The sequence below is a fragment of the Phyllobates terribilis genome, unplaced genomic scaffold, assembly GCF_046119375.1.
Source record: "Phyllobates terribilis strain yellow unplaced genomic scaffold, ASM4611937v1 Scaffold_108__1_contigs__length_5656254, whole genome shotgun sequence".
NCBI lineage: Eukaryota > Metazoa > Chordata > Amphibia > Anura > Dendrobatidae > Phyllobates > Phyllobates terribilis.
The window spans coordinates 376,078-401,684 of NW_027362868.1; the positions used below are offsets into that span (position 1 = coordinate 376,078).

At 51.2% G+C, this 25,607-nt stretch overlaps 2 non-coding genes and 2 pseudogenes across 2 annotated transcripts; all 4 read left to right on the top strand.

Moving 5' to 3' along the window:
* The first annotated feature begins 326 nt into the window (after positions 1 to 326).
* On the top strand, positions 327 to 404 carry LOC141200971 (U2 spliceosomal RNA; annotated as a pseudogene).
* A 21,404-nt stretch (positions 405 to 21,808) lies between these two features.
* LOC141200871 (U2 spliceosomal RNA) lies at positions 21,809 to 22,015 on the top strand (annotated as a pseudogene).
* A 1,121-nt stretch (positions 22,016 to 23,136) lies between these two features.
* Positions 23,137 to 23,327, top strand: LOC141201039 (U2 spliceosomal RNA). Its single transcript, XR_012272640.1, has one exon. It is a non-coding gene; the product is annotated as a U2 spliceosomal RNA (small nuclear RNA).
* Positions 23,328 to 24,449: 1,122 nt separating this feature from the next.
* LOC141201051 (U2 spliceosomal RNA) lies at positions 24,450 to 24,640 on the top strand. Its single transcript, XR_012272641.1, has one exon. It is a non-coding gene; the product is annotated as a U2 spliceosomal RNA (small nuclear RNA).
* Positions 24,641 to 25,607: the final 967 nt, after the last annotated feature.

Sequence of the window (25,607 nt, forward strand, 5' to 3'; positions counted from 1 at the left end):
AGAGGTAATTAATCAGCAACCCTCCTGCTAAGGGTAGACAGCTGCTCGTTCCACCCCCCCCCCCCCGCCTTAATTGGTTCTCCTCCCTTCCAACGGTGTTGAGGCGGGTGGGAACAGCCGGGGGTTGAGGGTACTGTGCTAAAAGAGGTGGAGTTATGCAGATCTAAAACGCGTGGATTGCAGCAGCAGCAAGCCGAAAAGTGCAGGCATGTGAGGAATCTAGAGGTTGACAGCATGTCTTCTTAACGGGAGTCCAGGTGGCCATCTCCACAAATGGACTTTTCAGAATCCTTGGGTGGCACCGTAGTCGGAAACCAATTCTGGTTATCGCTTCTCGGCCTTTTGGCTAAGATCAAGTGTAGTATCTGTTCTTTTAAGAACACAAGAGCTACGATCTACACTTGACGAGAGCGATCGAACTCGGAAGGAGAAGAGCTTCGGAGCCCAGCTGACATCGGAGAAGGAAGGCGGATATCGGTGGGAGGAAGAAGCTCTAAAGAATCCAGAAGAAGACGAAGACTCGGAGAAGAATCGGGCTGTCCTGTGGAATCTTCGAGGAAGAAAATCATCGAGACAAAGACCTTTCGGGGAATTTGTCCAGAACACGACGGGAGAAGAATCTGCATAGCTCCACCCATTCCGGGAAGAGTTCCAGATCCAGCTCCAAGAAGTAACTGCAGGAGGAAAGCCATGGCAAGCGCTGCGAGGAAGGCCGAAAAGAAGAGCCTGGAGCAGGGGACAGCCAGGAGGGCCCAGCCAGGAGCCGATTCTGACCCCAAGGACTCTGCCTCCACGACTGGCCAGCAGAAGGGACCCCAGAAGCCCCGCCACGAAGCTCCAGCCCTGGAGCCATGGATGCGGCAGACGGTGGCCCTGAAGCTGAAGGAAGTGGATGGGAGGGTGCCGGACATGTCCTCGGACGTGTTCTGCCAGAAGATGCTGCTGGATCGAGGCTTCTCCAGGTCGGACACCCTCAGCATCCAGACCTTCTTGACGGGGATCTTCTTCGTCACCTTCACCACTGTGAACACCTGCAGGAGGTTCTGGGAAATGGTAAGCGCAAAAGGACCGGATAATTCTTTCTCTGCCTTTACAGGTAGCTGCCCTATCCAGAGGGACGAAAGGAGGATCACGGTCTCCATGCGCAACCCGCACACCCCAGGCCAAGACATCTGTACCTTCCTGAGACGCTTCTGTTTGGTTGTGAAGGAACCCTCTCACATCCTGAATGGACTCGGCTTCTGGACAGGTAAGTGGTCGGTGACCGTTAGACTTCACAGGGACCTGGCGTACTCAGACGGACTTCGGCACCTGCCCCCGACATTCTCCCTGGGCAACTCCTACGGCCTCATCTATTACCCGGACATGCCGCGGAACTGCAGGAGATGCGGCAAGAACGGCCACGAGATGAAGGACTGCAAGGAGGATGCCTGCAGGATTTGTCGAGTGACGGGACACAGCTCGAAGGACTGCCCGAAGAAGACGTCCTGCAACCTGTGTGGGCTGGCGGCTCATCTGTACAAGGATTGCCCCAAGCGTGAGAGATCCTGGGCATCGGTGGTTGCGACGACCCCAGCTCCGGAGGACAAGGCCCCGACGACCAGGCCTGTGAAGGTCAAGGACGCGACGACCAAGGCCCCAGCGGCCAAAGCCGAGACGACCAAGGCCAAAGCGGTCAAGGAGTCGGTGGCCAAAGCCCCAGCGACGGTCCCAGCAGCTCTGAAGCAGAAGAAAAAGTCAAAGGAGGGTAAGAGTTCTGTCACCCCTCTCTCGATCCCTCCCCCTGCCACCCCCGTCCAATCCCCCCCCACCCCGGCCACCCCTGCTGAGGATTCCACTTCCTCTTCCTCCTTCCCCTACTCCTCAGCAGGTGTCCTTTCCCCTGCCCCGGCAGCCACTCTCCCTCCCCAGACCATGGTAGCGGTGGAATTAACCTTTCCTTCACCCGCCGCTATCTATTCCGAGGAGGATTTTCCCCTTCTTGTCTCCCCAGTTCCAACCCGGGGAAAGAGGAAGGTGGAGGACAGCCCTGCTACTGAATCCTCCAAAAAGAAGATTCTGGATTTCGTAGGCGAAAAGGAGGATACCCTCCCTGAGCCAGAAGAGATGGAGCACATGGTTGAGACCCTGGTGGCCGAGCCAGAAGAGGAGGAACTGGTGGTCGCCGAGATCGAGGCCGCGCTGCTTGACCAGATGGAGGAAGAGGGCCTGCTGGTGATCCCGTCACCAGCAGTCAACACCGACGAGGGACCACCCGACCGGAATGGTAACTAAGGTGTATTGCCTGCGCTAACTTTTTCTTTTTTTCCCTACATGATGGCTAATATTAACTTATTTTCCATTAATGTCAGGAGTAGTGTTGAGCATTCCGATACTGAAATATCGGGTATCGGCCGATATTCGCGGTATCGGAATTCCGATACTTAATTCCGATACTATTGCAATATCGTATACCGGAATCGGAAGTTCCCATAATGCAATGAGACATTTTCATTTTATTCAGCCAATGAGGATCCTAAGAAGTGTGGGCACATCCTGTTAGGCATGTAGGCATCTTAACTAATGGCATGGCTGTGATTGGCTGCTGAAATGATGTCATGATGCACTATAAAAGCCACCGCCGCCATTTTGAGCTCACTCTGCTGTGAATTCAGTTAGGGATAGGACGCTGTTGTTCTGAGGGACAGTTTTAGCTACCTATTTGCTCTATACTGCTTTACCCAAGCTACTTTCTAAATCACTGTGCCTTGCAGTGCTAGTGCACAGTTCCCTGTGCTGTTCACCGCTATCTGCAAGGTCTGTGTGTGTGAGTGCAGCTCACCCTGTAGTGTGTGCTTCAGCCAAGTCTGGTTGTAGTGCACTCAGTGTGTGTCACTGCCTCATACATTGTCCTTTATTGCCAATTCATAATTTTTCCTGATATCTCCTATTAGTGTGGTGGTTCCATCTGTATTCAGCTAAATTGGTTCCAAACACACTATATAGGAGTAGATAGAGAAATTTTTTTCCGTCTTGCAGCACTAGTGCACAGTGCTCTGCATCTGTACTGTTCACCGCTGTCTGCAAGGTCTGGTGTGTGAGTGCAGCTCACCCTGTAGTGTGTGCTTCAACCCCGTCTGGTTGTAGTGCACTCAGTGTGTGTCACTGCCTCATACATTGTCCTTTATTGCCAATTCATAATTTTTCGTGATATCTCCTATTAGTGTGGTGGTTCCATCTGTATTCAGCTAAATTGGTTCCAAACACACTATATAGGAGTAGATAGAGAATTTTTTTTCCGTCTTGCAGCACTAGTGCACAGTGCTCTGCATCTGTACTGTTCACCGCTGTCTGCAAGGTCTGGTGTGTGAGTGCAGCTCACCCTGTAGTGTGTGCTTCAACCCCGTCTCGTTGTAGTGCACTCAGTGTGTGTCACTGCCTCATACATTGTCCTTTATTGCCAATTCATAATTTTTCCTGATATCTCCTATTAGTGTGGTGGTTCCATCCATATTCAGCTAAATTGATTCCAAACACACTATATAGGAGTAGATAGAGGAGCCTTTCTGCAGCATTGGGCCCTGCAGCCCCAGCCAGATTAGTATTAGCCTATTTTTTGCAGCCTCATCTATTGCATTGTAGGTTACCTTCCTACATTGTAATAGCTACAAAAAGTTTGTGATACTATCGTTATTACATCTTTAGGCACATCCAGTGTCTTTTTGTGACAAAAAAAACCTAAATAAAGTTCACCAAACACTCCACTTTACAGTTGTGTAGGCCACATTAGCTCATATTAAAGTCTAGTCCACACTTTATAAAATTAGTGTTTCTTATACCTGTTAGCAGCTGTTCAGGAATAAGCACACTAAGCCCTTAGTACTTTTCTGCCTATCTTTATCAGTCTACCAAGATGAAGAAGGCAGGGAGTAAGGCATGTGGTCGTGGTCGTGGGCGTGGGCGTGGAGTTTCTGCAGGGAGAGGACGTGAGGATTCTGTGCCTGCAGGGAGAGGACGTGGGGATTCTGTGCCTGCTGCGGGCACCAGTGACTCAGCATCCCCCAGTTTTACCAGGGAACAGTCCTTTATGCGCAGCTTTGTAGGAGCTAGCCGTACCCCACTGCTGCGCGAGGACCAAATTGAAGCCGTTGTCGGATGGATGGCAGCTAACGCATCGACTTCAATTAGTTCCCGATCCTCTCAGGTCCTGAGCACTGAAGAGCACCCATCTGTCTCTTCACCACCTGCCAAATTGCCCAGGCAGTCAGAGAGCCCTGGACAGGAGCCATCTCTACTTCTGTTCTCTGAATCTCTTGGCTTGGAAAGAGGGGGCCAGCCAAGCAGAATTCGAGAATTTGAAGAAGAGGTAGTATGCAGTGATGCGCAACCGTTTTGTCTCTCTGAATCTGAAGAGGCGGGTGGGCCAGTGCCTATGGTCAGCAGCACACCTCAGTACGCATCTGATGATGAGACTCAGGTGCCACTTTCTGGTGCGTACTGTGCTGTCGAGACTACCCAGGAGAAGCAGTTGTTTGAAGAGGGTGGTGTAGATGATGAGGTCCTTGACCCATCATGGCGTGAGGGACAGGAAGGTGGTGGGAGCAGCTCTGAGGAAGAGATTCCCCGAACGGCCCAAAAAGGAGGGAGAGGGAGGGGGCAGACTTGGTTGCCTGTAGCCTCCACTTCGGCACCCATTAGGAGCATGGCTCTTCCAAAATCCAAAGCGGGCGCTCCCAAGACTTGCAGTGCCTGGTCCTTTTTTGACACAGTTGCAGATGACATTTGCTTTGTCAAATGCAAGCTGTGTAATCAGAAGGTGAAAAGAGGGAAAAGTGTCAGCAACCTCAATACCACAAATATGTGGAAACATGTGCGGACCAAGCACGTGGTGGAGTTACACAAACACACTGAAGACCTAGGCCAACCTACAGCGCCACCTACCACCTCTTCAGCTCGTGTTGTAGCCTCTTCCTCCAGCTCACACACAGCTGGTTCGGCTTCCTCACAGGATCGCCATGGAAGAATCTCTGGCACTGTTGTACAGAGACACAGTGTAATTCCACCCACAGCACCACTTTCCCAGTCATCCTCACACTCCCAGGCCAGTCTACAGCCATCGTTAGCACAGGCATGGGAGAAAAGGCGCCCATACTCGGCAAACCACCCCCGAGCACAGGCTCTGAATGCTGGCATTGCTAAACTACTGGCCCTTGAAATGCTATCATTCAGGCTGGTGGAGACTGACACATTCCGTAACTTTATGGCATTGGCAGTCCCACAATACAACGTGCCCAGCCGCTTTTATTTCAGCAGGCAAGCCGTCCCTGCCCTGCAACATCATGTGGAGGGAAAAATTAAACATGCGCTACAAAACGCCGTCAGTAGCAAGGTCCACCTGACCACTGATGCGTGGACCAGTAAGCATGGACAGGGACGATACCTTTCCCTCACTGCCCATTGGGTAAATGTTGTGGAGCCGGGTACAGATCTTGAGAGTGGCGCTGTACGTGTTCTGCCAACTCCAAGGATTGCAGGAATCCAGTCTGTACACATTGACTCCTCCTCATACTCCAGTTCCTCTGAATCAGCGCTGCAGGAGCCGTCACGGTCTACCTCCACATCGACCCGTGAACGGTTACCTGTTATGATGACCGATATGAGCACAGCCGTGGCCAAACGTCAACAGGCCGTATTAAAATTAATTTCTTTGGGGAATCGAAGCCACACAGCGCAGGAGCTCTGGAATGCCATCAAGCAGCAGAGTGACGTGTGGTTTGTGCCAGCGAATCTCCAGCCAGGCATGGTAGTGTGTGACAATGGCCGAAATCTGGTGGCAGCTCTGGGCCTAGGCAACCTCACTCACATCCCATGTCTGGCACATGTGCTCAACTTGGTCGTGCAGAGTTTTTTGAGGGACTATCCGGATCTTGATGCACTGCTTCACAAGGTCCGCATAGAGTGCGCTCACTTGCGGCGTTCCAGCAATGCAAGATCACGCATTGCAGCTCTGCAGCGCCGATTATGTCTTCCGGAACATCGCATCATATGTGACCTACCCACCAGGTGGAATTCAACGTTACATATGTTGGAGAGGTTGTGTGAGCAGCAGGCAGCAGTAATGGAGTACCAGCTGCAGCAGGCGCAAACAAGTCGCAGTGCGCGCCGTTCACACTTCACCACCACTGAGTGGGCCTCTATGAAGGACATTTGCCACGTTTTGCGTGCCTTCGATTATTCCACGCAGATGCCGAGTGCAGATGATGCACTAGTCAGCATGACTATCCCCCTTATCTGCCTGCTTGAAAAAACACTGCAAGCACTAAGGGACGAGGTTTTGGAAGAGGTGGAGGATGAGGAGTCACAAATGCCATCTGCTTCTCTACAGTCTGCGCAACGTGGTTCCTCACAAAGGCCTAGGCAGGGGACACTTTGTGAGGAGGATGAGGAGGAGTCAATGGATGAGGAAGACATCTGTCCAGAGGAGGGAGGTACACAATGCTCTAGTAGTCAGTATCTAGAGCGAGGGTGGGGTGATGCAGAGCAGGCAGAGATCACGCCTCAAGCAGGGGACAGCGTTTCTTGGCCAGTTGGCAGTCTGCAGCACATGGTTGATTTCATGCTGCAGTGCCTCAGAAACGACCGCCGCATCGCCCACATTCTCAACACGGCTGATTATTGGGTGTCCACCCTCCTAGATCCTCGCTACCGGGACAACTTACAAAGCCTCATAACACCATTGAACCGGGAGCGTAAAATGCGGGAGTACCAAGACGCACTGGTGCATTCCATCATGTTCTCCATTCCAACCGAGAGCAGTGCTGCTAGTGCTTTACAAAGCAGCTCAGTGCGTCGAGGCAGTGGAGGAAGCTCTGCACAAAGAGGGAGCAGAAGCAGCGCCTCAGCACAAGGCAAGACCAGTATGGCCGAAATGTGGCAAAGTTTTGTGTCCCCGCCGCCACAAATGTCTACACCATCACAGACAGCTCCAGTCAGCAGGAGGCAACGTTTCCGTCAGATGGTGACAGACTACATGTCTTGCCCTCTTAGTGTACTCCCAGACGGCTCTTCTCCCTTCAAGTTTTGGGTCTGTAAGCTGGATACATGGCCAGAGCTTAGTCAGTATGCACTGGAGGTGCTAGCTTGCCCTGCTGCTAGTGTATTATCGGAACGCGTCTTTAGTGCCGCAGGTGGTGTACTAACAGACCGTCGCATGCGACTATCCTCCGATAACGTTGACCGGCTTACTTTTCTCAAAATGAACAAGGCCTGGATCTCTCATGAATTTGCCAGTCCTCTTCCAGAATAAATAATTGGTTGGCAACAGTATCCAGGTCTCCTGTTCTGTTCATGTTTCTACCACCTGAACTGTAATCCCTGAGCTCCAACACCGCCAGTTGGCGCTCGGAAGTGCCGTCTGCACAGTCAACACTTGCTGCCGTGTTATTGGGGTTCAGTAACGTCAGCTGTTCTCCTGCTGTGCGGACGGCAATTTCTCCTGATTTGTCCACATCCACTGTACTACACATTTTAAAGTTGCTCCAATTACTCCTCTGGCTCCTCTGTTTTCATTCTTATCCCTGGGCTCCAGCACCGCCAGTTGGCGCTCGGAAGTGCTGTCTGCACAGTCAACACTTGCTACCATGTTATTGGGGTTCAGTAACGTCAGCTGTTCTCCTGCTGTGCGGACGGCAATTTCTCCTGATTTGTCCACATCCACTGTACTACACATTTTAAAGTTGCTCCAATTACTCCTCTGGCTCCTCTGTTTTCATTCTTATCCCTGGGCTCCAGCACCGCCAGTTGGCGCTCGGAAGTGCTGTCTGCACAGTCAACACTTGCTGCCGTGTTATTGGGGTTCAGTAACGTCAGCTGTTCCCCTGCTGTGCGGACGGCAATTTCTCCTGCTCTGTCCACATTCTCACTACTACAGATTTTAAAGTTGCTCCAATTACACCTCTGGCTCCTCTGTTTTCATTCTTATCCCTGGGCTCCAGCACCGCCAGTTGGCGCTCGGAAGTGCTGTCTGCACAGTCAACACTTGCTACCATGTTATTGGGGTTCAGTAACGTCAGCTGTTCCCCTGCTGTGCGGACGGCAATTTCTCCTGCTCTGTCCACATTCTCACTACTACAGATTTTAAAGTTGCTCCAATTACACCTCTGGCTCCTCTGTTTTCATTCTTATCCCTGGGCTCCAGCACCGCCAGTTGGCACTCGGAAGTGCCGTCTGCACAGTCAACACTTGCTGCCGTGTTATTGGGGTTCAGTAACGTCAGCTGTTCTCCTGCTGTGCGGACGGCAATTTCTCCTGATTTGTCCACATCCACTGTACTACACATTTTAAAGTTGCTCCAATTACTCCTCTGGCTCCTCTGTTTTCATTCTTATCCCTGGGCTCCAGCACCGCCAGTTGGCGCTCGGAAGTGCTGTCTGCACAGTCAACACTTGCTGCCGTGTTATTGGGGTTCAGTAACGTCAGCTGTTCCCCTGCTGTGCGGACGGCAATTTCTCCTGCTCTGTCCACATTCTCACTACTACAGATTTTAAAGTTGCTCGAATTACACCTCTGGCTCCTCTGTTTTCATTCTTATACCTGGGCTCCAACACCGCCAGTTGGCGCACGGAAGTGCCGTCTGCACAGTCAACACTTGCTGCCGTGTTATTGGGGTTCAGTAACGTCAGCTGTTCTCCTGCTGTGCGGACGGCAATTTCTCCTGCTTTGTCCACATCCACTGTACTACACATTTTAAAGTTGCTCGAATTACACCTCTGGCTCCTCTGTTTTCATTCTTATCCCTGGGCTCCAGCACCGCCAGTTGGCGCTCGGAAGTGCCGTCTGCACAGTCAACACTTGCTACCATGTTATTGGGGTTCAGTAACGTCAGCTGTTCCCCTGCTGTGTTCACGGCAATTTCTCCTGCTCTGTCCATATTCACTGTGCTACTTATTTAAAACTTGCTCCAATTACACCTCTGGCTCCTCCGTTTTTAGTATTTACCCTGGGCTCCAACACCGCCAGTTGGCGCTCGGAAGTGCTGTCTGCACAGTCAACACTTGCTGCCGTGTTATTGGGGTTCAGTAACGTCAGCTGTTCCCCTGCTGTGCGGACGGCAATTTCTCCTGCTCTGTCCACATTCTCACTACTACAGATTTTAAAGTTGCTCCAATTACACCTCTGGCTCCTCTGTTTTCATTCTTATCCCTGGGCTCCAGCACCGCCAGTTGGCGCTCGGAAGTGCTGTCTGCACAGTCAACACTTGCTACCATGTTATTGGGGTTCAGTAACGTCAGCTGTTCCCCTGCTGTGCGGACGGCAATTTCTCCTGCTCTGTCCACATTCTCACTACTACAGATTTTAAAGTTGCTCGAATTACACCTCTGGCTCCTCTGTTTTCATTCTTATCCCTGGGCTCCAACACCGCCAGTTGGCGCACGGAAGTGCCGTCTGCACAGTCAACACTTGCTGCCGTGTTATTGGGGTTCAGTAACGTCAGCTGTTCTCCTGCTGTGCGGACGGCAATTTCTCCTGCTTTGTCCAAATCCACTGTACTACACATTTTAAAGTTGCTCGAATTACACCTCTGGCTCCTCTGTTTTCATTCTTATCCCTGGGCTCCAGCACCGCCAGTTGGCGCTCGGAAGTGCCGTCTGCACAGTCAACACTTGCTGCCGTGTTATTGGGGTTCAGTAACGTCAGCTGTTCTCCTGCTGTGCGGACGGCAATTTCTCCTGCTTTGTCCACATCCACTGTACTACACATTTTAAAGTTGCTCGAATTACACCTCTGGCTCCTCTGTTTTCATTCTTATCCCTGGGCTCCAGCACCGCCAGTTGGCGCTCGGAAGTGCCGTCTGCACAGTCAACACTTGCTACCATGTTATTGGGGTTCAGTAACGTCAGCTGTTCCCCTGCTGTGTTCACGGCAATTTCTCCTGCTCTGTCCATATTCACTGTGCTACTTATTTAAAACTTGCTCCAATTACACCTCTGGCTCCTACGTTTTTAGTATTTACCCTGGGCTCCAACACCGCCAGTTGGCGCTCGGAAGTGCTGTCTGCACAGTCAACACTTGCTGCCGTGTTATTGGGGTTCAGTAACGTCAGCTGTTCCCCTGCTGTGCGGACGGCAATTTCTCCTGCTCTGTCCACATTCTCACTACTACAGATTTTAAAGTTGCTCCAATTACACCTCTGGCTCCTCTGTTTTCATTCTTATCCCTGGGCTCCAGCACCGCCAGTTGGCGCTCGGAAGTGCTGTCTGCACAGTCAACACTTGCTACCATGTTATTGGGGTTCAGTAACGTCAGCTGTTCTCCTGCTGTGCGGACGGCAATTTCTCCTGATTTGTCCACATCCACTGTACTACACATTTTAAAGTTGCTCCAATTACTCCTCTGGCTCCTCTGTTTTCATTCTTATCCCTGGGCTCCAGCACCGCCAGTTGGCGCTCGGAAGTGCTGTCTGCACAGTCAACACTTGCTGCCGTGTTATTGGGGTTCAGTAACGTCAGCTGTTCCCCTGCTGTGCGGACGGCAATTTCTCCTGCTCTGTCCACATTCTCACTACTACAGATTTTAAAGTTGCTCGAATTACACCTCTGGCTCCTCTGTTTTCATTCTTATCCCTGGGCTCCAACACCGCCAGTTGGCGCACGGAAGTGCCGTCTGCACAGTCAACACTTGCTGCCGTGTTATTGGGGTTCAGTAACGTCAGCTGTTCTCCTGCTGTGCGGACGGCAATTTCTCCTGCTTTGTCCAAATCCACTGTACTACACATTTTAAAGTTGCTCGAATTACACCTCTGGCTCCTCTGTTTTCATTCTTATCCCTGGGCTCCAGCACCGCCAGTTGGCGCTCGGAAGTGCCGTCTGCACAGTCAACACTTGCTGCCGTGTTATTGGGGTTCAGTAACGTCAGCTGTTCTCCTGCTGTGCGGACGGCAATTTCTCCTGCTTTGTCCACATCCACTGTACTACACATTTTAAAGTTGCTCGAATTACACCTCTGGCTCCTCTGTTTTCATTCTTATCCCTGGGCTCCAGCACCGCCAGTTGGCGCTCGGAAGTGCCGTCTGCACAGTCAACACTTGCTACCATGTTATTGGGGTTCAGTAACGTCAGCTGTTCCCCTGCTGTGTTCACGGCAATTTCTCCTGCTCTGTCCATATTCACTGTGCTACTTATTTAAAACTTGCTCCAATTACACCTCTGGCTCCTACGTTTTTAGTATTTACCCTGGGCTCCAACACCGCCAGTTGGCGCTCGGAAGTGCTGTCTGCACAGTCAACACTTGCTGCCGTGTTATTGGGGTTCAGTAACGTCAGCTGTTCCCCTGCTGTGCGGACGGCAATTTCTCCTGCTCTGTCCACATTCTCACTACTACAGATTTTAAAGTTGCTCCAATTACACCTCTGGCTCCTCTGTTTTCATTCTTATCCCTGGGCTCCAGCACCGCCAGTTGGCGCTCGGAAGTGCTGTCTGCACAGTCAACACTTGCTACCATGTTATTGGGGTTCAGTAACGTCAGCTGTTCCCCTGCTGTGCGGACGGCAATTTCTCCTGCTCTGTCCAAATTCTCACTACTACAGATTTTAAAGTTGCTCCAATTACACCTCTGGCTCCTCTGTTTTCATTCTTATCCCTGGGCTCCAGCACCGCCAGTTGGCGCTCGGAAGTGCCGTCTGCACACTCAACACTTGCTGCCGTGTTATTGGGGTTCAGTAACGTCAGCTGTTCTCCTGCTGTGCGGACGGCAATTTCTCCTGATTTGTCCACATCCACTGTACTACACATTTTAAAGTTGCTCCAATTACTCCTCTGGCTCCTCTGTTTTCATTCTCATCCCTGGGCTCCAGCACCGCCAGTTGGCGCTCGGAAGTGCTGTCTGCACAGTCAACACTTGCTGCCGTGTTATTGGGGTTCAGTAACGTCAGCTGTTCCCCTGCTGTGCGGACGGCAATTTCTCCTGCTCTGTCCACATTCTCACTACTACAGATTTTAAAGTTGCTCCAATTACACCTCTGGCTCCTCTGTTTTCATTCTTATCCCTGGGCTCCAGCACCGCCAGTTGGCGCTCGGAAGTGCCGTCTGCACAGTCAACACTTGCTGCGGTGTTATTGGGGTTCGGTAACGTCAGCTGTTCCCCTGCTGTGTTCACGGCAATTTCTCCTGCTCTGTCCATATTCACTGTGCTACTTATTTAAAACTTGCTCCAATTACACCTCTGGCTGCTCCGTTTTTAGTATTTACCCTGGGCTCCAATACCGCTAGTTGCTGCTCAGAAGTGCCGTCTGCACAGTCAACGCTTGCTCCAGTGTTATTGGGATTCAGTAACGTCAGCTGATCCCCAGCTGTGTGTCCGGCAAATTCTCCTGCTTTGTCCACATCCACTGTAGTACGGATTTAAAACCTCCTCCAAATACACCTCTGGCTCTTCTGTTTTTAGTATTTACCCTGGGCTCCAGCACCGCCAGCTGGTTCTCGGCAGTTCCATTGGCTCTTGTACCTTCTGCTACCCATCCGGGTTCCAGTACCGTCAGCTGGTCCTCGGTAGTTCCATTTGCTCTTGTATCTTCTGCTACCCATCCGGGTTCCAGCACCGTCAGCTGGTTCTCGGCAGTGTCTTTGGCACGGGTACTCCCTCCTGCCCAGCCTGGTTCCAGCACGCCAGCTGTTTCCGGGTAGTGTCAACGTCACTTTGCCTCCAATGCGTTGTCCTGTCGTGTTGCGGTCGGGTTAGCCGACTCTATGGTGCCTGCAGTTTAGGTGACTCCTATGTGGGCTGCGGGATCTGGCAATGAAGGCTGGTTCCATAGTGCCAATAGGACAAGCACCCTCTGTAGGACTGTGGGTTTTGGTAACTGCGGCCGGCTCGCGGCCTTGAACTTTTTTTTTACATGGGTACCTTCTGCTACCCATCCGGGTTCCAGTACCGTCAGCTGGTTCTCGGCAGTGCCTTTGGATTAGGTGCCTCCTTCTCGGTATCCAAGTTCCACCAACGTCTGCTGGTCCTTGGTAGTGCTTTCTGGCACAGGTACCTCCTGCTTAGTAACCGAGTTCCAGTAACATCAGCTGGTCCTCGGTAGTTCCATTGGCTCTTGTACCTTCTGCTACCCATCCGGGTTCCAGTACCGTCAGCTGGTCCTCGGTAGTTCCATTTGCTCTTGTATCTTCTGCTACCCATCCGGGTTCCAGTACCGTCAGCTGGTTCTCGGCAGTGCCTTTGGATTAGGTGCCTCCTTCTCGGTATCCAAGTTCCACCAACGTCTGCTGGTCCTTGGTAGTGCTTTCTGGCACAGGTACCTCCTGCTTAGTAACCGAGTTCCAGTAACATCAGCTGGTCCTCGGTAGTTCCATTGGCTCTTGTACCTTCTGCTACCCATCCGGGTTCCAGTACCGTCAGCTGGTCCTCGGTAGTTCCATTTGCTCTTGTATCTTCTGCTACCCATCCGGGTTCCAGTACCGTCAGCTGGTTCTCGGCAGTGTCTTTGGCACGGGTACTCCCTCCTGCCCAGCCTGGTTCCAGCACGCCAGCTGTTTCCGGGTAGTGTCAACGTCACTTTGCCTCCAATGCGTTGTCCTGTCGTGTTGCGGTCGGGTTAGCCGACTCTATGGTGCCTGCAGTTTAGGTGACTCCTATGTGGGCTGCGGGATCTGGCAATGAAGGCTGGTTCCATAGTGCCAATAGGACAAGCACCCTCTGTAGGACTGTGGGTTTTGGTAACTGCGGCCGGCTCGCGGCCTTGAACTTTTTTTTTACATGGGTACCTTCTGCTACCCATCCGGGTTCCAGTACCGTCAGCTGGTTCTCGGCAGTGCCTTTGGATTAGGTGCCTCCTTCTCGGTATCCAAGTTCCACCAACGTCTGCTGGTCCTTGGTAGTGCTTTCTGGCACAGGTACCTCCTGCTTAGTAACCGAGTTCCAGTAACATCAGCTGGTCCTCGGTAGTTCCATTGGCTCTTGTACCTTCTGCTACCCATCCGGGTTCCAGTACCGTCAGCTGGTCCTCGGTAGTTCCATTTGCTCTTGTATCTTCTGCTACCCATCCGGGTTCCAGTACCGTCAGCTGGTTCTCGGCAGTGTCTTTGGCACGGGTACTCCCTCCTGCCCAGCCTGGTTCCAGCACGCCAGCTGTTTCCGGGTAGTGTCAACGTCACTTTGCCTCCAATGCGTTGTCCTGTCGTGTTGCGGTCGGGTTAGCCGACTCTATGGTGCCTGCAGTTTAGGTGACTCCTATGTGGGCTGCGGGATCTGGCAATGAAGGCTGGTTCCATAGTGCCAATAGGACAAGCACCCTCTGTAGGACTGTGGGTTTTGGTAACTGCGGCCGGCTCGCGGCCTTGAACTTTTTTTTTACATGGGTACCTTCTGCTACCCATCCGGGTTCCAGTACCGTCAGCTGGTTCTCGGCAGTGCCTTTGGATTAGGTGCCTCCTTCTCGGTATCCAAGTTCCACCAACGTCTGCTGGTCCTTGGTAGTGCTTTCTGGCACAGGTACCTCCTGCTTAGTAACCGAGTTCCAGTAACATCAGCTGGTCCTCGGTAGTTCCATTGGCTCTTGTACCTTCTGCTACCCATCCGGGTTCCAGTACCGTCAGCTGGTCCTCGGTAGTTCCATTTGCTCTTGTATCTTCTGCTACCCATCCGGGTTCCAGTACCGTCAGCTGGTTCTCGGCAGTGCCTTTGGATTAGGTGCCTCCTTCTCGGTATCCAAGTTCCACCAACGTCTGCTGGTCCTTGGTAGTGCTTTCTGGCACAGGTACCTCCTGCTTAGTAACCGAGTTCCAGTAACATCAGCTGGTCCTCGGTAGTTCCATTGGCTCTTGTACCTTCTGCTACCCATCCGGGTTCCAGTACCGTCAGCTGGTCCTCGGTAGTTCCATTTGCTCTTGTATCTTCTGCTACCCATCCGGGTTCCAGTACCGTCAGCTGGTTCTCGGCAGTGTCTTTGGCACGGGTACTCCCTCCTGCCCAGCCTGGTTCCAGCACGCCAGCTGTTTCCGGGTAGTGTCAACGTCACTTTGCCTCCAATGCGTTGTCCTGTCGTGTTGCGGTCGGGTTAGCCGACTCTATGGTGCCTGCAGTTTAGGTGACTCCTATGTGGGCTGCGGGATCTGGCAATGAAGGCTGGTTCCATAGTGCCAATAGGACAAGCACCCTCTGTAGGACTGTGGGTTTTGGTAACTGCGGCCGGCTCGCGGCCTTGAACTTTTTTTTTACATGGGTACCTTCTGCTACCCATCCGGGTTCCAGTACCGTCAGCTGGTTCTCGGCAGTGCCTTTGGATTAGGTGCCTCCTTCTCGGTATCCAAGTTCCACCAACGTCTGCTGGTCCTTGGTAGTGCTTTCTGGCACAGGTACCTCCTGCTTAGTAACCGAGTTCCAGTAACATCAGCTGGTCCTCGGTAGTTCCATTGGCTCTTGTACCTTCTGCTACCCATCCGGGTTCCAGTACCGTCAGCTGGTCCTCGGTAGTTCCATTTGCTCTTGTATCTTCTGCTACCCATCCGGGTTCCAGTACCGTCAGCTGGTTCTCGGCAGTGTCTTTGGCACGGGTACTCCCTCCTGCCCAGCCTGGTTCCAGCACGCCAGCTGTTTCCGGGTAGTGTCAACGTCACTTTGCCTCCAATGCGTTGTCCTGTCGTGTTGCGGTCGGGTTAGCCGACTCTATGGTGCCTGCAGTTTAGGTGACTCCTATGTGGGCTGCGGGATCTGGCAATGAAGGCTGGTTCCATAGTGCCAATAGGACAAGCACCCTCTGTAGGACTGTGGGTTTTGGTAACTGCGGCCGGCTCGCGGCCTTGAACTTTTTTTTTACATGGGTACCTTCTGCTACCCATCCGGGTTCCAGTACCGTCAGCTGGTTCTCGGCAGTGCCTTTGGATTAGGTGCCTCCTTCTCGGTATCCAAGTTCCACCAACGTCTGCTGGTCCTTGGTAGTGCTTTCTGGCACAGGTACCTCCTGCTTAGTAACCGAGTTCCAGTAACATCAGCTGGTCCTCGGTAGTTCCATTGGCTCTTGTACCTTCTGCTACCCATCCGGGTTCCAGTACCGTCAGCTGGTCCTCGGTAGTTCCATTTGCTCTTGTATCTTCTGCTACCCATCCGGGTTCCAGTACCGTCAGCTGGTTCTCGGCAGTGTCTTTGGCACGGGTACTCCCTCCTGCCCAGCCTGGTTCCAGCACGCCAGCTGTTTCCGGGTAGTGTCAACGTCACTTTGCCTCCAATGCGTTGTCCTGTCGTGTTGCGGTCGGGTTAGCCGACTCTATGGTGCCTGCAGTTTAGGTGACTCCTATGTGGGCTGCGGGATCTGGCAATGAAGGCTGGTTCCATAGTGCCAATAGGACAAGCACCCTCTGTAGGACTGTGGGTTTTGGTAACTGCGGCCGGCTCGCGGCCTTGAACTTTTTTTTTACATGGGTACCTTCTGCTACCCATCCGGGTTCCAGTACCGTCAGCTGGTTCTCGGCAGTGCCTTTGGATTAGGTGCCTCCTTCTCGGTATCCAAGTTCCACCAACGTCTGCTGGTCCTTGGTAGTGCTTTCTGGCACAGGTACCTCCTGCTTAGTAACCGAGTTCCAGTAACATCAGCTGGTCCTCGGTAGTTCCATTGGCTCTTGTACCTTCTGCTACCCATCCGGGTTCCAGTAACATCAGCTGGTCCTCGGTAGTTCCATTGGCTCTTGTACCTTCTGCTACCCATCCGGGTTCCAGTACCGTCAGCTGGTTCTCGGCAGTGCCTTTGGATTAGGTGCCTCCTTCTCGGTATCCAAGTTCCACCAACGTCTGCTGGTCCTTGGTAGTGCTTTCTGGCACAGGTACCTCCTGCTTAGTAACCGAGTTCCAGTAACATCAGCTGGTCCTCGGTAGTTCCATTGGCTCTTGTACCTTCTGCTATCCATCCGGGTTCCAGTACCGTCAGCTGGTCCTCGGTAGTTCCTCAGCTTTCTTGTACCTTCTGCTACATTTCCAAGTTCAAGCTTTTTGAAATGGTTCTTGGTAATCACTCTGGATCTCCCTGACGAGGACCCTGAAGACGAGGACCCTGAAGACCAACCCTAAGAAGACGAGGACCCCGAAGACAATGACCCTGAAGACGAGGACCCTGAAGACCACCCCGAAGAAGACGAGGACCCTGAAGACCACCCCGAAGAAGACGAGGACCCTGAAGACCACCCCGAAGAAGACGAGGACCCCGAAGACGAGGACCCAGAAGACCAACCCGAAGAAGACGAGGACCCCGAAGACGAGGACCCCCGAAGACGACGACCCTGAAGACCACCCCGAAGAAGACCAAGAAGATGACCCTGAAGAAGTTGACCAAGAAGACAAAGAAGAGAAGACAAGCACCAAGATACAGAAAAACAAGAGACAGAAAACCAAGAAGCAGAAATACAAGAAGCTGCAGAACAAAAAGCGGAAGAACATTAAGCATAAGACTAAAAATCAGAGCAAAAGATAATATCTAAATTATAACCAGAAGATGACTAAGCAGTGTATGGGGGTGAGTCCGTTCCTCCTCGTGGTGCCCCTGGAAAAGACCTGCTGCTGCAGGCCAAACTGAACGCGGACAAATCCTGTTGTAAATCTTTTGTGACGGGCAGAACGAAAGGTGTAATGTCCAACCTTTTATAGATAACAACTACAGGAATGCCTGTCACAAATAAGAATATGATGAAGAAGAAGAATATGAAGAAGATGAAGAAGTAGAATATGAAGAATGTAAAAAAAAGAATAATACGAAGAAGGTGAAGAAGAAGAAGGTGAAGAAGAAGTGGATGAAAAAGATGCTGAGGATGATGAAGGAGAAAGTGTGGGAGAAGTAAAAAAGAAGGTGAAGAGCATGGAAGTAGTGAAACATAAATATCTGACAAAATATAAAAATACTTAACATAGTTAATATTTCCGTAACTCAGAACATAATAAAAAAATATTAATTCCTGCTATTCCATTTGACTGGGCTAAACCTCTATGCCTTTATTGTCTCCCCCACCTCCCCCAATACATTCTACATTATTCTTAGTTGTTTTCCTTCATGTAGAAATAACCTACAAGGAAAGAAAGGGTTTATTTTAATTCCGATATTTATGTCCCATTGACTTGCATTGGTTTCCGGTATCGGAATCGGCGATATCCGATACTTTTTCGGTATCGGTCCGATCCAATCCGATCCGATATTTCCCGATATCGGAAGGTATCGCTCAACACTAGTCAGGAGCATCAAGGACAAGTTCAGACGTCAGACTATTTATGCCTTCCTTACTTCCCAGTTGTGTGATGTTTATATGTTGCAGGAATGTTCCCTTCCCTCCTCTAGGTCCTTCAAACATCTGGCCAGGGAGTGGTCCCACGGTCCATCCTACTGGTCCGGTGGGGGTGACTGCAAGTCTGCGGGGGTCGCAATTCTGATCAGGGGGGGCGCATTCACGCTTGAGTCCGTCCAGGAGCTCATCTGCGGCAGGGCTCTTGTTGTAGATGGCAACTGGGCGGGAGAACCTGTCAGGTTCATCAACGTGTATGCGTCCCCACTGAAGAATGAGCGTTTGGAGCTTTTCCAGACCCTGCGGCTTCAGCTTGCCACCACCAGGACCTTAGTGATGGCCGGGGATTTCAACTGCCCCATCGAGGAGGATGGTCGTAGTTCTGGCACATCTGCCAAGTTGGACATCACGTCCAAGCTGCTCATCGAGATGGTAACCGAGGCCTCTCTTCAGGACGTGGTGGGCTCCATGGGGAGAGGCTCCACGAACTATTCGTGGAGCCGACCCGATGGCTCACTCCGCTCCAGGATTGACTTTGTGTTCACCTCTCGGGCAGTCAGGCAGAGTAGGCACTCGATGGTCCCCTGCTTCTTCTCCGACCACAGAGCCATTCACTTACAAGGTGTCCTCGGCGATGGTTTTCCGTCCGGCCCCGGCTCCTGGAAGCTGAATTGTGCTCTGCTGGCTCAGGATGAAGTCGTGGAGGAGCTGAGAGCAGCCTACGCAATGTGGCAGTCCTACAAGGGTAGCTTCCAAACAGTCTCTGATTGGTGGGAATATGTTAAACTTGAGTTTCGCTGTTTCTTTCAGGCCAAGGGTCGACAACAGGCGTGTGAGAAGAGGAGGGACTTCAGAGGGCTGCAGCGCGAGCTGCGATCGCTGCAGGACCTTCTTCACTGCGGCTGGGACGTGAGGGAGGAGCTGGAGGAGACCAAGAAGAGCCTGAAAAGGCACTTTGAGGAGGAGTCCAAGCGAATCGTCTTCCGTTCCAAAGTGGAGAATCTGGAGAAGGGTGAGAAATGTAACTCATTCTTTTTCAGGAAACTTCATGCCGGTCACACGCCCCTGAACGAGCTGCGAGACGAGAGCGGAAACATGCGACGTGGGAAGGAGGACGTGATGAGGGTCGTCAGAGACTTCTACAGCGAACTCTACTCCCACAAGACTACCAACCCCAACGCTGCTGATAAGTTCCTGTCAGGTATCACTAACCATCTTGATCCTGCAGGCACGGCAGCCTTGGACAAACCTCTGATGGTGGGCGAATTGCTCTCTGCCGCTAAATCCTTTAGGACCGGCAGGACCCCGGGCAGTGATGGTCTTCCAGCGGAGCTCTATGTAGCGCTGGGAGACCTCATCTGTCCGGACCTGTTGGACCTGTACGAGGAGATGGTGGTGGAGGGTAGAATGCCTCCATCTTTGAGGGAAGGAATGGTCACGATCCTGTACAAGCGGAAGGGAGAGAGGTGCGACCTGAGGAATTGGCGTCCCATCACTCTGCTCAACGTGGACTACAAGATCCTGGCCAAGACGATGGCGACACGACTTAAGACGGTCATCGGACGGATCATCCACCCGGACCAGACCTGCGGCATCCCTGGACATCGCATCGCAGACAGCCTCGCTCTCGTGCGGGACACGGTCGAGTACATCAAGGTCCGCCGCGCACACGCGGCCCTGGTCTCCTTGGATCAGGAGAAGGCCTTCGACCGGGTTTCCCACGAGTTCATGGGCCGAGCTCTGCACCGGTTAGGTTTGGGTAACATGTTTTGTTCGTATGTCCGTCTGATGTATTTTGATATCCACAGCTCGGTGTTGGTGAACGGCTGGAAGACTGACCCCTTCCCTGTCCTCTCTTGGGTCAGACAAGGCTGCCCTCTATCACCTCTTCTTTTTGTTTGTGTTATAGAACTCTTCGCAGAGGCTATCCGGCAGAATGGAGAGATCAGAGGGATCACCGCACCGGGTCCGGGACGACACGAGGTCAAGTGCTCGCTCTACATGGACGACGTCACCGTCTTCTGCGCTGATCGTGGTTCAGTCGACGCCCTCGTCCAGACGTGTGAGAGGTTCGGCCGGGCTTCAGGGGCCAAAGTCAACTGCAGGAAGTCGGAAGCCATGCTCTTCGGGGATTGGCAGCCGGCCTCCTCCGCCCCCTTCCCCTTCAACATTCAACCGGATTTCCTCAAGGTGCTGGGAGTCTGGTTCGGGAAGGAAGGAGCGGCCCTCAAGTCCTGGCAAGAACGCTTGGCCAAGGTGAAGCAACGGATCGGACTCTGGAGCCTCAGACACCTCACTTGTGAGGGTAAGGCACTCGTCCTGCGTAATGAGGTCCTGCCCGTCTTGCAGTACACGGCGCAGGCCTGGCCCCCACACGTCACTGTGTGCAGGGCCATTACCAGGACAGTGTTTCACTTTGTCTGGGGATCCAAGATGGACAGAGTCAGGCGGGCCGTCATGTACAAGGAGCCTCGCAAGGGTGGGAAGGGCGTTCCAGATATCCCCACCCTCCTGCGATCCTCTTTTGTGTGTGATTGTGTCCGCCGGACTTTGCAAGTCAAGAATGGCTCCGCGGGCAGGTCCATGTCTCGCTTCTTCCTGCTTCCTCTTTGGAGGCGACTCGGCTGGGACAAGTGGGACAGCTCCTTCCCCTACAACTGGACGACGCCATGGTTCTACGGAGACGTCGTTCGATTTGTGGGGGAACATCAACTGGAGGGACTCAAGCCCGACTTGTGGAAGCCCAAAACTATCCACAAGCTCATCAGAGCCAAGGATGACGTGGAGAATATCACAGGACTTCACCAGGACACGCTGGAGACTGTGTGGACAAATGTGTCGTCTGACAGGCTGACCAACGGGCACAAGGACTTGTCGTGGATGGCGATTCAGGGCGGACTGCCCGTCCGGTCATTCATGCATGCCCGGAACCTGTGCAAGACCCGGTACTGCCCAAGGTGCCCCTTCGTGGAGGAAACATCTTTGCACACTTTTTGGGACTGCGGATTTGCACAGCGCCTGTTGACTGCCCTTGAGGACGACCTGAGGAACTCTGTCCCCAGGGCGAGCCTATCGCACCATTCTGTGCTTTACGGACTCTTCCCTGGGGTTCATACCGTCGGAGCCATCCAGGAGGCTTGGCGCCTTATGAACTGCTTCAAGGATGCCGTTTGGGTCGCCAGGAACCGGCTCTTCTTGAGGAGGGAGAGGATGTCCATCCAGGACTGCCGCAGGCTGATCCACAGCCTGCTCAGAGACTATTACATCGTGGACGGTCCGGAGGACGAGGATGAGGACTAAACCCCTCCTCCCCCTCTCCCCTTATGTGTCTTGTCTTTCAATAAAGCTTCGGGCCTGTGATTTTCCCTTCCCCATCCCCTTTTTCCCAATCCCCATCCCCTATCACGGTTCGTCGTACTGTATTGATTGACATGCTTTTTCTTTCAGATTCAGTGTTTTGTGTAGCATAGGGGTGTGATGTGTCTAGTTAGTGCGTCGTATCCTCATGCTATGTAAATATGATGTAGAATTCTGTGTGTACTGGGCTGCGGCACTGTACACTGTCTGTTAACTTATTTTTTGTGCTAATAAAAGATATATTCAATCAAAAAAAAAAAAAAAAAAAATCTGTTCTTATCAGTTTAATATCTGATACGTCCCCTATCTGGGGACCATATATTAAATGGATTTTTAGAACAGGGAGATGGAAAAAGAGCTTGCTCTGTCCACTCCACGCATTGACCTGGTATTGCAGTATCTCCAGGACCGGTGCACCCCTTCTTTAATGCAGTTTCTAAAATCAGAAAGAATTGAATTCAATGCTTTTTGTTCATTTTGCTTGTTTGTCGGATTTTGGGATGGACTCTTTGGCTTTGCTTTTCTTCTCCTCATTGGATTTTTCATGTTAAAAGTTGCAGAAGCCAGATGACAAGCTCATTTTGGTTCAACTTCAGCAACTGTGCATTGCATTGCCATGTAATGTAATGTAATGCAATGCTATCTATCTAGCTCTCCCTCTATACTTCCTTTTGGATAAACAGACATATTAGGCAAGCATTTTGGAGCTTTCACCTAAATAACTACAGGTGGTGAGATAAGCTGCACAATATAATTGACCTTTCAGTATATTGTTGCACACACACCATCTATTTAGCAAATGCCCTTGTTATCAACAGCAGCCTTTTAAACTCACCTGAGCTAACAGGTATGTGAGCTGGTTACTCTGCTGCGCTTAAAATTTCTTTTTTGGTTTGCTACAATGCCTTTTCTGAAACGTTGTCTCCCTCTGCTGGAACACTGACTTCTTTCATTTAATGCCTGCAGACTATAAAAGAGAAACCAACCCAAAAAGTTTGGTTGATTAGTCTGTGGCATTCTTTTAAACTGTTGCTTATGGCGGTCTCTGTGAGCTTCTCAGTGACATTCAGCCATCCAGGTATCCCGCCTGCAGTAGACGGAATGTGGCAATGGAACGCTGGCTGCGCGTGTCATAATAGGCTCTGAGCCTTTATATACCTGCGCACAGCAGCAGCCACCTTCAGTCTGCTGCTGGACAGCCAGCAGCAGCAGCAGCAGGAGAGGTAATTAATCAGCAACCCTCCTGCTAAGGGTAGACAGCTGCTCGTTCCACCCCCCCCCCCGCCTTAATTGGTTCTCCTCCCTTCCAACGGTGTTGAGGCGGGTGGGAACAGCCGGGGGTTGAGGGTACTGTGCTAAAAGAGGTGGAGTTATGCAGATCTAAAACGCGTGGATTGCAGCAGCAGCAAGCCGAAAAGTGCAGGCATGTGAGGGATCTAGAGGTTGACAGCATGTCTTCTTAACGGGAGTCCAGGTGGCCATCTCCACAAATGGACTTTTCAGAATCCTTGGGTGGCACCGTAGTCGGAAACCAATTCTGGTTATCGCTTCTCGGCCTTTTGGCTAAGATCAAGTGTAGTATCTGTTCTTATCAGTTTAATATCTGATACGTCCCCTATCTGGGGACCATATATTAAATGGATTTTTAGAACAGGGAGATGGAAAAAGAGCTTGCTCTGTCCACTCCACGCATTGACCTGGTATTGCAGTATCTCCAGGACCGGTGCACCCCTTCTTTAATGCAGTTTCTAAAATCAGAAAGAATTGAATTCAATGCTTTTTGTTCATTTTGCTTGTTTGTCGGATTTTGGGATGGACTCTTTGGCTTTGCTTTTCTTCTCCTCATTGGATTTTTCATGTTAAAAGTTGCAGAAGCCAGATGACAAGTTCATTTTGGTTCAACTTCAGCAACTGTGCATTGCATTGCCATGTAATGTAATGTAATGCAATGCTATCTATCTAGCTCTCCCTCTATACTTCCTTTTGGATAAACAGACATATTAGGCAAGCATTTTGGAGCTTTCACCTAAATAACTACAGGTGGTGAGATAAGCTGCACAATATAATTGACCTTTCAGTATATTGTTGCACACACACCATCTATTTAGCAAATGCCCTTGTTATCAACAGCAGCCTTTTAAACTCACCTGAGCTAACAGGTATGTGAGCTGGTTACTCTGCTGCGCTTAAAATTTCTTTTTTGGTTTGCTACAATGCCTTTTCTGAAACGTTGTCTCCCTCTGCTGGAACACTGACTTCTTTCATTTAATGCCTGCAGACTATAAAAGAGAAACCAACCCAAAAAGTTTGGTTGATTAGTCTGTGGCATTCTTTTAAACTGTTGCTTATGGCGGTCTCTGTGAGCTTCTCAGTGACATTCAGCCATCCAGGTATCCCGCCTGCAGTAGACGGAATGTGGCAATGGAACGCTGGCTGCGCGTGTCATAATAGGCTCTGAGCCTTTATATACCTGCGCACAGCAGCAGCCACCTTCAGTCTGCTGCTGGACAGCCAGCAGCAGCAGCAGCAGGAGAGGTAATTAATCAGCAACCCTCCTGCTAAGGGTAGACAGCTGCTCGTTCCACCCCCCCCCCCCGCCTTAATTGGTTCTCCTCCCTTCCAACGGTGTTGAGGCGGGTGGGAACAGCCGGGGGTTGAGGGTACTGTGCTAAAAGAGGTGGAGTTATGCAGATCTAAAACGCGTGGATTGCAGCAGCAGCAAGCCGAAAAGTGCAGGCATGTGAGGGATCTAGAGGTTGACAGCATGTCTTCTTAACGGGAGTCCAGGTGGCCATCTCCACAAATGGACTTTTCAGAATCCTTGGGTGGCACCGTAGTCGGAAACCAATTCTGGTTATCGCTTCTCGGCCTTTTGGCTAAGATCAAGTGTAGTATCTGTTCTTATCAGTTTAATATCTGATACGTCCCCTATCTGGGGACCATATATTAAATGGATTTTTAGAACAGGGAGATGGAAAAAGAGCTTGCTCTGTCCACTCCACGCATTGACCTGGTATTGCAGTATCTCCAGGACCGGTGCACCCCTTCTTTAATGCAGTTTCTAAAATCAGAAAGAATTGAATTCAATGCTTTTTGTTCATTTTGCTTGTTTGTCGGATTTTGGGATGGACTCTTTGGCTTTGCTTTTCTTCTCCTCATTGGATTTTTCATGTTAAAAGTTGCAGAAGCCAGATGACAAGCTCATTTTGGTTCAACTTCAGCAACTGTGCATTGCATTGCCATGTAATGTAATGTAATGCAATGCTATCTATCTAGCTCTCCCTCTATACTTCCTTTTGGATAAACAGACATATTAGGCAAGCATTTTGGAGCTTTCACCTAAATAACTACAGGTGGTGAGATAAGCTGCACAATATAATTGACCTTTCAGTATATTGTTGCACACACACCATCTATTTAGCAAATGCCCTTGTTATCAACAGCAGCCTTTTAAACTCACCTGAGCTAACAGGTATGTGAGCTGGTTACTCTGCTGCGCTTAAAATTTCTTTTTTGGTTTGCTACAATGCCTTTTCTGAAACGTTGTCTCCCTCTGCTGGAACACTGACTTCTTTCATTTAATGCCTGCAGACTATAAAAGAGAAACCAACCCAAAAAGTTTGGTTGATTAGTCTGTGGCATTCTTTTAAACTGTTGCTTATGGCGGTCTCTGTGAGCTTCTCAGTGACATTCAGCCATCCAGGTATCCCGCCTGCAGTAGACGGAATGTGGCAATGGAAAGCTGGCTGCGCGTGTCATAATAGGCTCTGAGCCTTTATATACCTGCGCACAGCAGCAGCCACCTTCAGTCTGCTGCTGGACAGCCAGCAGCAGCAGCAGCAGGAGAGGTAATTAATCAGCAACCCTCCTGCTAAGGGTAGACAGCTGCTCGTTCCACCCCCCCCCCGCCTTAATTGGTTCTCCTCCCTTCCAACGGTGTTGAGGCGGGTGGGAACAGCCGGGGGTTGAGGGTACTGTGCTAAAAGAGGTGGAGTTATGCAGATCTAAAACGCG